Genomic DNA, 13,739 nt, shown 5'->3' on the forward strand with positions numbered 1-13,739 from the left:
TTACCTTTGTCTTTACTTGCTGATGTACAGCATCTCAGAATCACAACACAATACTCTTACTGAAACTTTGATCCTGTTCCTAATTTACACTTTGCTCTGGCAAATTGATTTTACACCCGATCAGGGCGTTTTTACTCTAGTGCAGGAGTAACAAAGTGAAAATGGGAATTACCCTGCCTTAATGGCAAGTTCTGCCTTCAGATATATTGAACCTGTGAGACTAAAAGCTTAAACAACCATCCAATATTTCTTCTATATTTTAAGGAGAATTACAAATTCAAATTAGATTATGGAGTTTTCCTAAGGTTAATTTCAGGTATTCTTTTTTACAATGCCAAAATTAATTTTTTACTCTAGAACAGAAATCCCAATTTAATTAATTGCTCTGAAATTGGCTTTTAATCCCCTTATTTGTGTTAACAGCTCTTATTAAGTCATTACCTTCTTACCTCTGAGTTATGCACAGTTTAGTGCATACAGATGTTTGCATGGAAAACACGCATGGATCATGTTTCTGCATATACAATTATCCCACACAAACTGACATTTTGGAAAGGAAATGGTAGAGAGAGCAAAGAGTTTTCTGGTTCAATGCCTTCAGTTTTACTGATCAGACATCACTAACAGAGGTGTAGCTTCATGTTCAAGTCCAGCAATGATTTTACTTCCTGAGGGTTAGAAGGGGACAGGTATGAAGAGGTATACAAGGCATGCAAGGTACACAGATACACAAAACAGGGGCTTTTTTTACCTGTTAGCCACCTGCAAAAAGAAAGTTTCATACCTTTGTGTGTAAACTATGAATTTGAGTTTAAGATAGATGTCTAAGTAGATACTTGTTTCTAGTAGATAGTTTTTAAAGCAATAGTTGCAGCAGAGTGAAATTGAAGGAAAATGTAAATTAAAGAAAAGGACTTTGAAAAATCCAGAGGAATAAAAGTGTTGATGGGTTATTTGCTGCATACTTTCCAAGTGAATCCTCTCAGGGTAATGTAGGCCACTAAAGTCCTGAATGAGACCCAGATGAAAAGCCATAAAATGCATATCTAAGAAGAGCAACTCTTTATTAAAACACAGTTAGTGTGGTTACAAAGATAACACTGCTTTTGTTATTTAGTATAGATTTCCTAATTGCAAAACACATTCTGATTTATTATAAAGACTATGATTAGATTAGGCCAAACAAATCAATATGCCTTTAATTAGTGGCATGGCAGCTGCTTCACTATGCTCTATGCTAACACCAAAGCCTAATTTTGAGTTTAGGATCCCAGGTGTAGAACAATATTCTCCAGCACTGGAACTTAAGCTTGTTACATAAGAGGAAACCACTATTCCAGGGGAAAAGAAAAAAAAAAAAAAAAAAAAAAAAAAAAAAAAAAAAAAAAAAAAAAAAAAAAAAAAAAAAAAAAAAAAAAAAAAAAAAAAAAAAAAAAAAAAAAAGAAAAAAAAGGAAAAAGAGAACAGTTTCTACAGAATGAATGAGCTTTTCTCTACATTAATAGTAAAATAATCATCATTTATGCCTCATCCAATTGCTGGGAGCATGCAATTGTATTTCAACAAAGTACTAGCTTGCATTACTGCTCATTGGATAATATTTCATATTAATTAGTGTTGCAGCTTTCTAGGCTATTTCTAAAGATGTCATTATGTGATTGGATACCACTGAGTCACCTAATCAATGAAACAAAAATTACTAACACAGAACAATTAATGGCAACTACTCAGTCATGTTAAACTAGGAAAACAAGAAAAGTCTTGCTTAACTCGGTGTGCCCAGACACTTACCACACTCAAATATCTATATTTACTTATCACCAGAAAAGAACATTTCCCAGTTTCAGAATTTTCCTTCTAAACAAGTAATCAATACATGGCACTAAGAAATTTTAGGACAATAGAAATTGTGTCCCTAAGAAACAGGAACACTTGTGTTCTAAATAGTAAGCAGTGTGCATCTCTGTATTTGTCATTTTAAATAGATACGTTGAGCCGGGATAGGAAGGTCACATGGACCTCTGTGATTAGTGCATGCAGAGTCCCCCACAAGAATGGGGTGCCACTTGGTAATTTTGGTGATAACTCTTTCTTTTAGACTTGCAGAACATGTTCTATTGCTTATAACAGTCGGAGCAAAGTGCTGCCAGAAAAATGTGTACAATTCAGCCAAAAACTACAATGTGCTCGTTTTTCCCCCCCCCTCTGGACTGGACACAGACAAATGATTCTTCTAGGAAAAAAAAAGCATAAGATTAAAACTGTGCCCAAATCACAGCCATAAAAACTTGCTACTGTTTGCAGTGAGATGTTTAAAGAGATAGACAGAGCAAGGGGTTATTCAGAGGATATCTCAGGATCCAAAAGCTTCTCTCCTGTCCATTCCCCCAACTGAATTCTTCTGTCCCTGATTCACATAAATTAGGGGCTCATAGCACCACATTTGAATCTCAAAAGAGTTGCAATGTGGCAGAAACACACTCCTTTAGCTATTTCCCCTTCTTCTTATGTTCCATGGAATTATAGTAGTCTAAAAATGGCCAGAACGATAGTTAAAATATTTTGAGATGTTTTAAGTCTTGCTCACTGTGAGTGATTTGCTGCTTCCTTGCTCTTTAGTGTGTGTCCAGTTCCTTCCCTGAGGACCCATGGGCTGCGCTATGCAAATTATGTACCACTCCCTCACTAGCTCTAAGTTACTCTCTGAATCTATTCTTTTAAATTCCTTCACAGAGATTTTTTTTCCATGTCCTCCTCTAAGCTTGCCTCTTTAGAATCAGAACTTAATTGTTGAAATCCATTCTGAAATCAAAATTATTTCTAAGCCATTTCTGCCTAGAGTTTTTTGGTGAATAAAATATTTTTCACAAAATAATCAACAAAACATTTGGACTGACCCTCAGTTTCCTCCTTTAACTTTACAGAAACAAGATAATGCTCAAAGCCTTCAAAATCAGACCTGGAACAAATTCAAGATTCTTTTAATGCCATTCAAGGACTCATTTGTGGTGTGATCATCTTGCTCTGCTCTGCATTGATGTGGCCTCACCTTGAGTCCTGTGTGCAGTTCTGTGCCAACAATATAAAAGATATTAACACTATGAGAGAGCATCCAAAGGAAAACAACAAAGATGAGGGGAAGCCTCATCAGGTGAGAGCAGAACTGAGGTCACTTGGTCTGTTCAGGCTGGAGAAGAGGAGGCTGAGGGGAGCCCTCAGTGCAGTGACAGATTCCTGTGGGGGAAGAGAGGGGCAGGATCTGGTCTCTGCTCTGGTGACAGTGTCCGGATCCAGGGAATGGTCTGAAGTGTGTCAGGGCAGGTTTAGGTTGGATATTAGAAAAAGGTTCTTTCCCAGAGGTTGCTGGCACTGGAACAAGTCCCCAGGGAAATGTTTCTCTTAGTGTTTATGCTTGGGTCAGGAGTGAGATTTTGAAAGTAAACCTTCCTGTTATTCCCTCTTAGTATGCTTAGGATCACACTGCTGAGCTGTCAGAGCTCACAGACTGCAATGGAACCAAACCCTGTCTATAATTAGCAAGTAGTGCAGTCAAACAGGAATGGGTCCCCAGAGCAAACCTGCTGGTGCTGTTCAGTATCTGTGTGTGAGTTTTATGTGCATTGTCTCTGGTCTACAGACTGAATGGGCATAAGCTGAAATCATCCATACAATTTTAAAAGAAGTTTAAGAAGAATCCCAACTCAGCATATTCTGTGATGCTGGATTTTTTTCAGTAGGTTTTCCTTAAGAAATTCTAGTAGACACTTCTTGAAAAGTTTTTATTTGATAACAGATTTCAAATTTCCCCTTGTTTTTTTCCTCATAAAATCATGTGCCGTATTTGTCAGGGAGAGATCATGACTGCTTGCAAATGGAGAGACGATGTCCATGTTTATTGAACCCTTTTTCTTACTGTAGTACTTTTTTGCTATGGAAAATTGTAAGATCCTTTCTTCACAGCAGTCATGTCATTATCCAAGAAACAGATTTTTTTTTTTAAATTTCTCTATTTGTTGACAATTTCCCAAATAACCTGAAAATTACTAAGCTGACTAGCTTTCCAAGGTACCAGTGGATACTGGTAGCTCATAGTCAAGAACAGAAATGAGAATGGACTCAGATAAAAAAAGATTTATATTCACTATATATATATTGTATATATTGTGTATATATATATTCACAGTATATAAAAGTCCTAAAAAAGAAACCCACAAGTGCAGGTGTGGCTTTATTTACCTTGGTGTTTTGTTATCTGTTCATATTTGATGTTGGCACCTTTACTAACTGCAGAAAATTAGTGTCTCAGGCTGTGTTTCAAGGGACAGCACAACTTAGGGAATATCAAACTGGCTCAAATGGTTAAGAAAATAATAAAAATTCTGTATCCCTTGATTTTTAACCTGGATTTTCAGGGAACATTGAGGCAGCAGTGAGGCCAGAGTCCTTGCACACTGTGCCTGCTAGAAGGAGGCTGATTTTAGCTCTGTATGTGTATCTTGGTCATGCTGAATTAGTGCAAAAGCCAGACAAGCAAAAGCTTTTGCTACTCCTTTTCTCATAGGCAGAGCAAACAGCACTGCACATCTCCTTTACCCTCTCTGCAGGGCACAGCCACACAGGCAACATGTCAAAGGGCTCAAAATATTTGCATTAATTTCCTATTTCTACCTTGAAGTGAATCAAGGACACTTCTCAGCATTTCAATGAAATTTTTCAATGAATAGAATGCAGATGGGGCAACTGAGTGTTCAGCATTTAGGCTTTTACCTGCAGTCTAGAGAGGTTAGATGCAAACAAGGTTTGGACATGCAATTGTAGCAGTGAGCATACAGACAGACAGTGCTTGTGCTCCTCTGCTTAAAACATGTTCTTGAAAGAGATGGCAAATCCCCAAAGACACAACTCCTGTTATCCCCCAGTCTAGAGTCAGTGGCAACAGCAGAGGCAGCTGTCTGCAACCCCCTGCCTGTTCTTTGGGTCATGCCCTGCCCTTTCACTCTTTATGTCAGTGGAAAAATACCAACCTTAGCTAGATCCCAGTTCCTCATCCCTGAGGTGGTAAAACTCAAGTCTGCATGGAAAGGTACAGATTCACAAGACCATGGATTTTTTCTGGTGCTGTCTCTATGTTTCTTTCAGCACTCATTTTTGCATACATCTCAACCCTGCTTTCTCATAAGTATGTTCGTATTGCAAAAAACTAGACCTGACCTTTCAAAGTCTTAAAAAACAGTGGTCACAATTTTGAAGTGGCAGGTTCATACTGAGGCGTTGAGCATGGTTTATAGACATATTTCCGGCAGAACCTGGGCTGTCTTCTACCACCAACTGACCCCCAAACCTTGCTGCTCCTCCAGTCTGTTAGCAGAAATACACCAGCTCTCCCAGGTCCTGCCTGACTTCATGCACAAGCAGATCAGGGGAATTCTGAGTTGTTTGTATAATCTGTGTTGCTCATGCAGAGAGCGACAGCATTCCACACAGTTGTTCTGGTGACTGCACTTATATTATTCCATAAATTCATACAACTAGTAGAAGCAGGCTCAAATAAAAGGTAAAACACCATTATGGAACTTTGAAGATGATGCTCATATTACGCCACAGGGCATCAAATTAATAACAGCTTTGGAAAGAGTTAAAACGTTTGCCAGGGGAACTCATTCAAAAGCACTTCATTACATCAGCTGGGAAATATTTCTGCTTTGCAAACACAACAGAAGAAATATGAGCTATTCTGTTCCCTAAAACAAAAGCCTTTTTCCCATTACCACCATTCAGAACCATCTGTGACACACACGGCTGTGCCAGACAATGGGCATCTTGTCACTCCCTGCAGGGCACCTGTGGGGCACCTGTGGGACCAGGTGGCTGCTTCCTGCAGCACAGGGAACTGGGGCACCCCAGCAGAGCCTCCAAACCACTGTCACCACACATTTCTGCTCCTGGTGGAACTAAATCCCACTGAGTCATAAACATGGACTCAGCAGTGTGGTTGCTGCGTTCATTTTTTCACTGCACAATGCCGTAGGAGATTATTAGGCTTAGCAGCTGATTTTTGCTTGTGGAATGGATCAACGATCATTGATAACAGAGTCACTTTTTTATGCGCTTATTTTAGTCAACAAACTGTTGTAGCATGGCAGCCATGATTATTCATCTGTGCTGTAAATTGAATTTTCTTCAGCATACAAATACAAAGGGTACTTTCCTTTCTTTTCTTTACTCGTTGGGTCAGAATTATTTGACCTAAAAGAAAACTCACAGATTTACCAGCACTAGAAAGAGACAGAAAGGAAAAGGATGTTTCCATTAAAAATGTTTCTCTCTTCTTTGTGCTATTCTTAATATTTAGCTCAAATGTAGTTTTGCTAGAAGTCCCAGCTAAGACCAGAGTTCCATTAGGGTGCTTCTGGTTATACAGGCTTCATAAAAGAAAGTGGCTTTCACTCCACCTTCCTAGAGTTTCCCTTCTGATGTTAGACAAACATTTTTGAACAGTATTGCCTCTCTTGTCCCAGTGAATAAGTTAATTTGTTGTAATAAACTTTCACCTGCTTTAAAAAAACTCATATCTTGATTGGAACATCTTGTAAGAGTAACATGTTAGACTAATAATATAAAAATTCTAGCTAAGAAGACAATGTGAAAAAAATAAAAGTATGTTTTGCCTTTAGAAAGTAGTTGCTCCTTGAGGATGTAGAGAGTGTTTTCATGTGGCCTATGAAGTGTACCTAAGCAAAACCTGTGTGTTTACCACTATGATCATAACTCATCAGAATTTATTTTTCTGCAGAAAATGTGCAAAAAAGCAAAAAAATTGTTATCAAAAATTGCAAAATAATATTTCCATTGTAAGAAAACAGACTGATTTTTGCACAAAGCATTTGGACTTTGCTTTTTGATGCAGAACATTTTTCCTCTTACAGTAGATGTTTTCTGCCTAAAAATATAAACACTCTTTGCCAAAAAAAAAAAAAAAAAAAAAGAATCCACTGGTAGTTGCAAAGGATACTTCAGCCTTACTTCTCAGACTGCAGGCCATGAAATAATTGCAGCATTTCTTGCTTGACTAATTTCCAATAAGTTAATATATCAATGAAAATGCCATCAATAATTCACAAATGCTATGATAAGGAAAATGCACTGAGTAAACGGATGGCTATTTATTACTTACATTCTCCGTGTTGCTTATTACAGTTAAATGATGTAACCATTAGATATAATAGTATTCAGTAAAAAAATAGGTTATATTTTCCATATAGGAAAATTAAATGCAAGAGTGTAGTCACTGATGGCAAGAAGGTTTTTTAATAGTATTCACTACAAAGGAAACCACAGTCCCTGCCTAAAGAGCTTCTTTTTTAATGACAAAACCCCCAAACATTAGATGGTAAAGGCATTCTATATAAGTAAATAGATGAAGTGATATGCAGATGCAGATAGCCTATATGCAGTTATAAACTCTTTTCTAATTGTACTCAGCCAGTTAAGCCATTAACATGCTGTGTTTACTGCTATCTGCCTCAGTTTTCCCCTTTCTCATAAAAATGACTTAATGACTCATCTGATAAAGCCAAAAGAGACAGCTCTTCACTGCACAGCTTTCATCCCACTTAAACCCTTTTGAGATGTACACATAAAATGAGCTGCATGAAGACTTTTAATATCAGGAAAGGAAATTCCACCCTTACTGTTTTTATGGCTCATGTTTTATATTCAGTCTTGGTTCTGAGTAGCTACGTTAGATTTACTCTGGTGGTGCAAAGTGGGCTCCAGCCCACGGTGGGCTCTGTGTGGGTGATTGCTGGAGTTCCAAAGCATGGCAGGGTAACACCTGGACAGCTGCTGGCAAGAGGCTTCCCTGTGGTTTCCCTGCCTACCAATCACAGAGACCTGGGGATTCCTGCTGTCCTGGGACTTCACCAGCACAGCCCATATTTCCAGCCAAAGGTGGAAAGAAAAACATTCTGTGCAGAAAAAATCAACTTATTGTTATGCATGCAAGTATGGAAAATATGTGAGGAATCTGGGTTTATCTTTGAGAAGGGATAGTAGTATTGTTGCTGCAGCACCATGTCTGCGATTCTTTCTCACTCACAAAATGAGTCAAAATCTGTCTTCATTTACTCTTGGCTTGTCCTCGTATGACCAAGTGTTTCTGGAAGCTGAATATTTCTCACATGTACTTACAAGAAGAGGAAGAGGTAATTTTATTGCTTGAGTCTAAAAAGTGCCCAACTTTGACTTCCAGTTTTTCTAATAATGCAGCTTTATGTCCTTACCCCTTGTCCTTCAGAGGAAACATTGGAGGGCTGTGTTGGCAAGGGGATTACTAATGTGCTTCTCTGCTCCATTAGCTCCTCTCCTTCTTTTATTTCCATATTAAGTTTGTGGAATATGTGTGCTTGTTTTTTGCTCAGCCTCCTTTGATACTGCTCCAGTACTGTGTCCCTTATGGCTCTGTGATGCCACAGGGTGCCCTGGGATCTGCTAAACAAGTTTAGAGCAGCTTCTGGAAATGCTCCTTGGATGAGTGGATAGCCCAGGTGTGGAAGGACCTCAGCTGGTCTCCAGTATAATCCATTACTCAAGGCAGGGTCTGACAGGAGATCAGATTGTTCTGGATCTTGAGAACACTCAAGGATAAAGGCTGAGCTGCATCTCTGGACAACCTTCCTCTGCTTAACTACCTCTCCTATTTTTACCAGGACTTTGTACCAGACAGGTGACATCCAAAGTCTTGCTGGAGAGATGTTATGAATAACTATATCTTGTAGTGTTAGAGATCAATCAGGAGTACCAGCCAGTCTGTAATGTACCTATCTTTGCAAGGTCTCAGTACATATTTTTATTTTACTCTCAAAACAACACTCCAATTATTCCTTCTTTGATGCTGTGAGCAAGTAAACCATCAAATGCAAGATGGCTTACTTCATGGATGTTTGAAGGAATGGCCAGCTTCAGCAAAAACTGGAAAAACAAAGTGATGTGTAGAACAGTGCAGTCATTTTCAGTGAATAAATTAGGTGAATTTTAAGAGAGAAAATTGATAAGTAATAGTGAAATTTTTGCCTTGTTCAGTTTTTTGATTTTCCACTATGGAAAAAAACAGCAATAATTTTGTATCTGGGTCATTGAAATGTCTAGGTGTAGCCAAAGTACTGTTATTGAGGAAGGAAATGGCATCTTACTCTTTATTCTCCACTCTTAACACTTCTCTTTTTCTTTCAGTTATTTCCCAGTCCCATCTTCCTCTTCTCAGTCTCTGCATTTTTGGCCATGGGAATTAGGAAGGAGTAGAGAGACAGAGGAAAACATGTTTGAGCTGAATAAGATAAATCCTGAAACAAAAAATTCTCAAAAATTATATTTTTTCTCCTAGAAATGGTACTCAATTACAAGTTTCAGCAATAGCAAAAGCCTCAAAGACCCATTTTTGATTTTTTATAAACCAAACCAATTTTTCCTGTTTGGTTTGTTCTTTGCACAGAAAATATGGCACCCTAACCGAGGGCCAGTGGAAGACCTGTCCACTGTATATTTCTGAATTACTATCTTTAATATCAATTATAATGTCTGGCTATATCTAATATTCATTACACTGAGGATGCTTTAAGATTACTTTTTAATGCTAACGATGATTTCTGAAATTATTGAATAAAAGATGTTGAAAAAAAAATCAGCATATACTTGAGAGGCATGATGCTGTCAGGTGAAACTGAGTCCTCCCTTTAAAGAGTACAATGCCCCAGACTGTGTATGTATAGATAATTAACTGTCCTTCTATTTCTTTTCATCTCTTACACATTAGGATCATTTTATCTCAAGTTATTTCTCTTGAGGTATACACTGTCATTTTAGCACTGTATGCCTAAACAAATTAGACAAAATTGTTGATGTAAATCCCAAAGAGCAGTGATGCAACTTCATTGCAGCAATTATGTGCTTTATAACCTTTTCTTTTCCATATAAAACACATAGTTGAGCCTTAATTTAAGTTCAAAAGACATTCGAGTGCATTTAGCAAAGAAATCAAAGGGAAACTCAGTTGAAGCAAAGTAAGAATTTCATTTGGTCACGTTAAAACCAAACCAAATTATCTGGATCAGACCACCACACCATACTGACTGTTTCTACCCTTGAAGACACATGGTAAATCCCATCTACTGACCCCACTACACAAAGACAGGAGGTAGGAGCCAAAACCCAGCCTCTGGTTAGGGTTCCAAAACCCTCAGAATGGTTTAAAGAGAAACAAACATCCTCCCCTTGCAAGACACGACCCTGTCTCTGACATGTCTAACTTTCATTTTAGAGTGTTCAGAGATCATCACTTGTGATTTATTTTTTGAAATGTTTCCTTAATTCTGGTGGTGCCTGCTGTGTTGTTGTTATTAATGATCTATCAGATTGTCACTGACAAAAAAACCTTGAGGGACTTGTGAGATACACTGAAGTTCACTCTGAGTGGAAATGCAATGAGTAAGAGCTCAGTGAGAGAGTGGTGGAGATTAAAGATGTCAGGGACAAAGGTATGAGCAAAAAATAGGAGAAGGATATGAGTGAATCAAAATGAAATGGAGTGGGAGTGAAAAAGGTTAAATCAGAAAATCACAAATTACTTGAAGAATATTTCACACTTTTTTTGCTACCCAAACACAATATATTTTTACAATCATATCTCTGTACATCTTTTGTGTCTGAAGATTGCATATCAGAAATTACTTTAAAATATATTAAAGCATAGGAGAGTTTACAGGTGAGGCATAGTAAACTCTTGAAGGACCATGGGTAATATTATGGCATTTGTGATTTATTCTCAAGTAGATTTGTGCCATTTCTTGTATCTGCATTGAATCAGTAGGGTTAATAAGGAAAACTAGAATCACAGTTGACAAGTCACACTGCCCAATAGTGAATAACTCAATATACTACAATGAGACTGATCATAGAATGGTTTGATTTGGAAGAGACCTTAAAGATCTTCTGGTTTCAACACCCTGCCACAGGCAGGGACAGCTGTGACTTGATCAGATTGCTCAGAGCTCTATCCAACCTGGACTTGAGAACTCAATATAATAAAAAAAAATAAAACAAGAAATCTTAGCAGTGAGATCAAATCACTGCAAGAAAGAACTGTGAAAAAACAATCCTTCTTAAATGCAGTTATTTTTCCCATTGGTGGCAACACTTGATTCAGCCATTTCTTTCAAGGTTTCTTTCTTTCTTTTTTCCTTTTCCTGGTCCTCTATGTGTAGGCCATTATTGAGACATTATTCTCTTTTCATTCCATTTTTCCAGAACGGGAAATGCTTCAAAGGCATTAAACATTATTCAGTATAGATTGTGAAACAGTTTGTCTCTGAAAAATGTTAAGATAAATATCTCTCAAAAGAGATATCTAGAAAGGAGTATTGGAGTAGATGAAGTGAAGAATTAAGTTTTTATGTAAAAGAACTCATGTGGGAACTATATAATTAAACTAGGCAAACAATCCTGACTATGTTCTGTAATCATGTCAGCCAACAGCTATATGATTATGGCATTTCAGTGACTGAAACACATTTTACAGACTTTAGAAACATCTTAATTTGATTTTCTGCACTTTTCCCTTATAGAATCAAAGAATTTTGTGCTCAGGAGCCTTGAAAATCATGTTATTCACTGACCACTCAGATTATTTCTAACTTTTGGTTCTTGTATTGGACATACTTTCTCCTGAAGGTCAAGTGCATGTGGGAAGCAAGTTTTTCACTGGACTTACATCTTGCTTGGCTTTATCATGTCACTCAATTGCTTGAATTCATAAAATCTACAATCATGAACATACAGCTCATCATGCTCATAAAAAATCAGAGCAGATCCAAAGTAAGGTCAAGCATGAATGGCTACCCAGGGTGGCTGTGTGATGCCCACTGTAAAAAGAATTGTCTTTATTCTCTGGATGCCAGACAAACAGCAGTTTTGCAGGCATCAAAGAGTAAAAATTCTCTGTGAGGTGTGTGAACATTTATCCCAGCTACATTTTTAACCATGAGAAAGGGACAGAGAGTAAGGTCATTTATCCAGAGAACATAGGCTGGATTTTGGCTCACCAGCCTTTCAACACCCATGATGCAGAGGTTAACATCAAAGCCAGTGACCTAAATCTCTCTTAAGAGTCAAAGGAGAGAAATAGATGTCTCAGGGATGTGATTCACCTGAGCTATTTCAGACAGATATTTACCTAGGAGATGAATTGCACCTGGGACTGCACTGAGTGTATTGACTAGATCTTTGCAGACTGTAAAGATCATGGGCTGGTCAGTTCAGAACAGTACATTTCATCAAATGAATCCTATTTAGTGTCAAAATGCTGAAGGCTGGTACAGGGTCAGCAGTCTGGGATCCATGGTCACAGTTTGGGTACCTTCCATCAGAATGAGAACTTCATTTATAGGCAAATGTCTCACTAAATCAAACTGATCCCTTGGAATACTTTTCATCCCCCAACCACTGAGAAGGAAAAGGTCTCAGAAAGGTGAGTGTTTTAAAATGCTTGACACAGCTGTGTTTGTAGTTTTAAAGGATGGTAAATAAGAAGGGTAATTTTCATACAGCAAAATTTCAACAGCTTTCAGTTGCTACAATAGCTTTTCCAACATCTCTAGGAAATTTTGGAAAACTTCTACTTGTCTGTCTGTGGAATATCATGCATTAGTTGTAGAAATTGTGCTAAACTTCACTAATGACTGTACTCAATTAAATAACACTTTTAATCATAAAAGCTACATTGTGATAAAAATTCTTCGGAACAAAATCACCCGAACTCTTTAAAAATGGAAAGAACATGGTTTTTTTCCATTTCCAAAAATTATAATGCACAAGTCTTTAGTGGGTCTCAGGGAAAAAAAAAAAAAAGGTTAACCAGCTGTAGTTACTATGATCCCCACATCCTCATGAAAAGAACTTTTATTCTTTTGTTTGTTTGTTTGTTTGAGGTGAAAACCAGAGAATGACAGCCTTGTGAGAGCTCAGCAGGCACTTCAGTTTCCTAATATAGCACAGCAGGAGAGAGATGCAGAAGGAAAGCAAGCAGAAATAATAACCAGCAGCCATATGAATAATGGGAACATGAACCATTGGCGTGTAGGGAAAAAAAGAATCTGAGTATCCACTCTCTTGACCTTATATTGCCCTGTAAGGCATCCAGTCAGTTTTGCTGTCACCTTTTCCTGCAGCTAGTAAGGACTTTTGGATTTCCAGTGGTGTTGGATGAAGGTCTCAGTATTCAGTGTAATTTCCAGCATTTTGGACTGTTTAATCTTTCATTATCTTTTCTTTTCTTACATCTGTATAATATAGTTAAAACATAATATTGGAGTAAAATTTAAAGATTTTCCTTTGGACAAGAAAACAGATAAACAGATTGAAATATGTTTTTGGGTTTTTTTTTGTTTTGGGAGTTTTTTTGTGGTTTTTTTGTGTGTATGTGTTTTTTTTTTTTTTTTTTTTTTTTTTTTTTTGTGAGGTTTTTTTTGTTATTGTTGTTTGGTTTTTTTGTTTTTTGGGATTTTTTTGCTTATATAAAAAAATCACTGTTATTGGTGTATAGAGTTTGTGTTGAATATACAATGAAAATTGGAATTGTCTTTGGATGTGAAGATTTGGTTGCTGTGGCTGTGAGGGTTATGATTATACCTTTTGAGCCATGATTCCTACTCACAGCAACACAGGCTGATCGTTTTTCACTTTTGTGC

At 37.4% G+C, this 13,739-nt stretch overlaps 1 long non-coding RNA gene across 1 annotated transcript in view; it reads right to left on the reverse strand.

Moving 5' to 3' along the window:
• Positions 1 to 1,343: 1,343 nt before the first annotated feature.
• LOC136363336 (uncharacterized) overlaps positions 1,344 to 13,739 on the reverse strand; it is a 303,243-nt gene continuing 290,847 nt past the window's right edge. The window contains exon 2 of the long non-coding RNA XR_010743977.1: positions 1,344 to 1,470. This is a non-coding gene — a long non-coding RNA (uncharacterized lncRNA). The remainder of the gene's footprint in view (positions 1,471 to 13,739) is intronic.

The sequence above is a fragment of the Sylvia atricapilla genome, chromosome 1 (assembly GCF_009819655.1).
Source record: "Sylvia atricapilla isolate bSylAtr1 chromosome 1, bSylAtr1.pri, whole genome shotgun sequence".
NCBI classification, from domain to species: Eukaryota; Metazoa; Chordata; class Aves; order Passeriformes; family Sylviidae; genus Sylvia; species Sylvia atricapilla.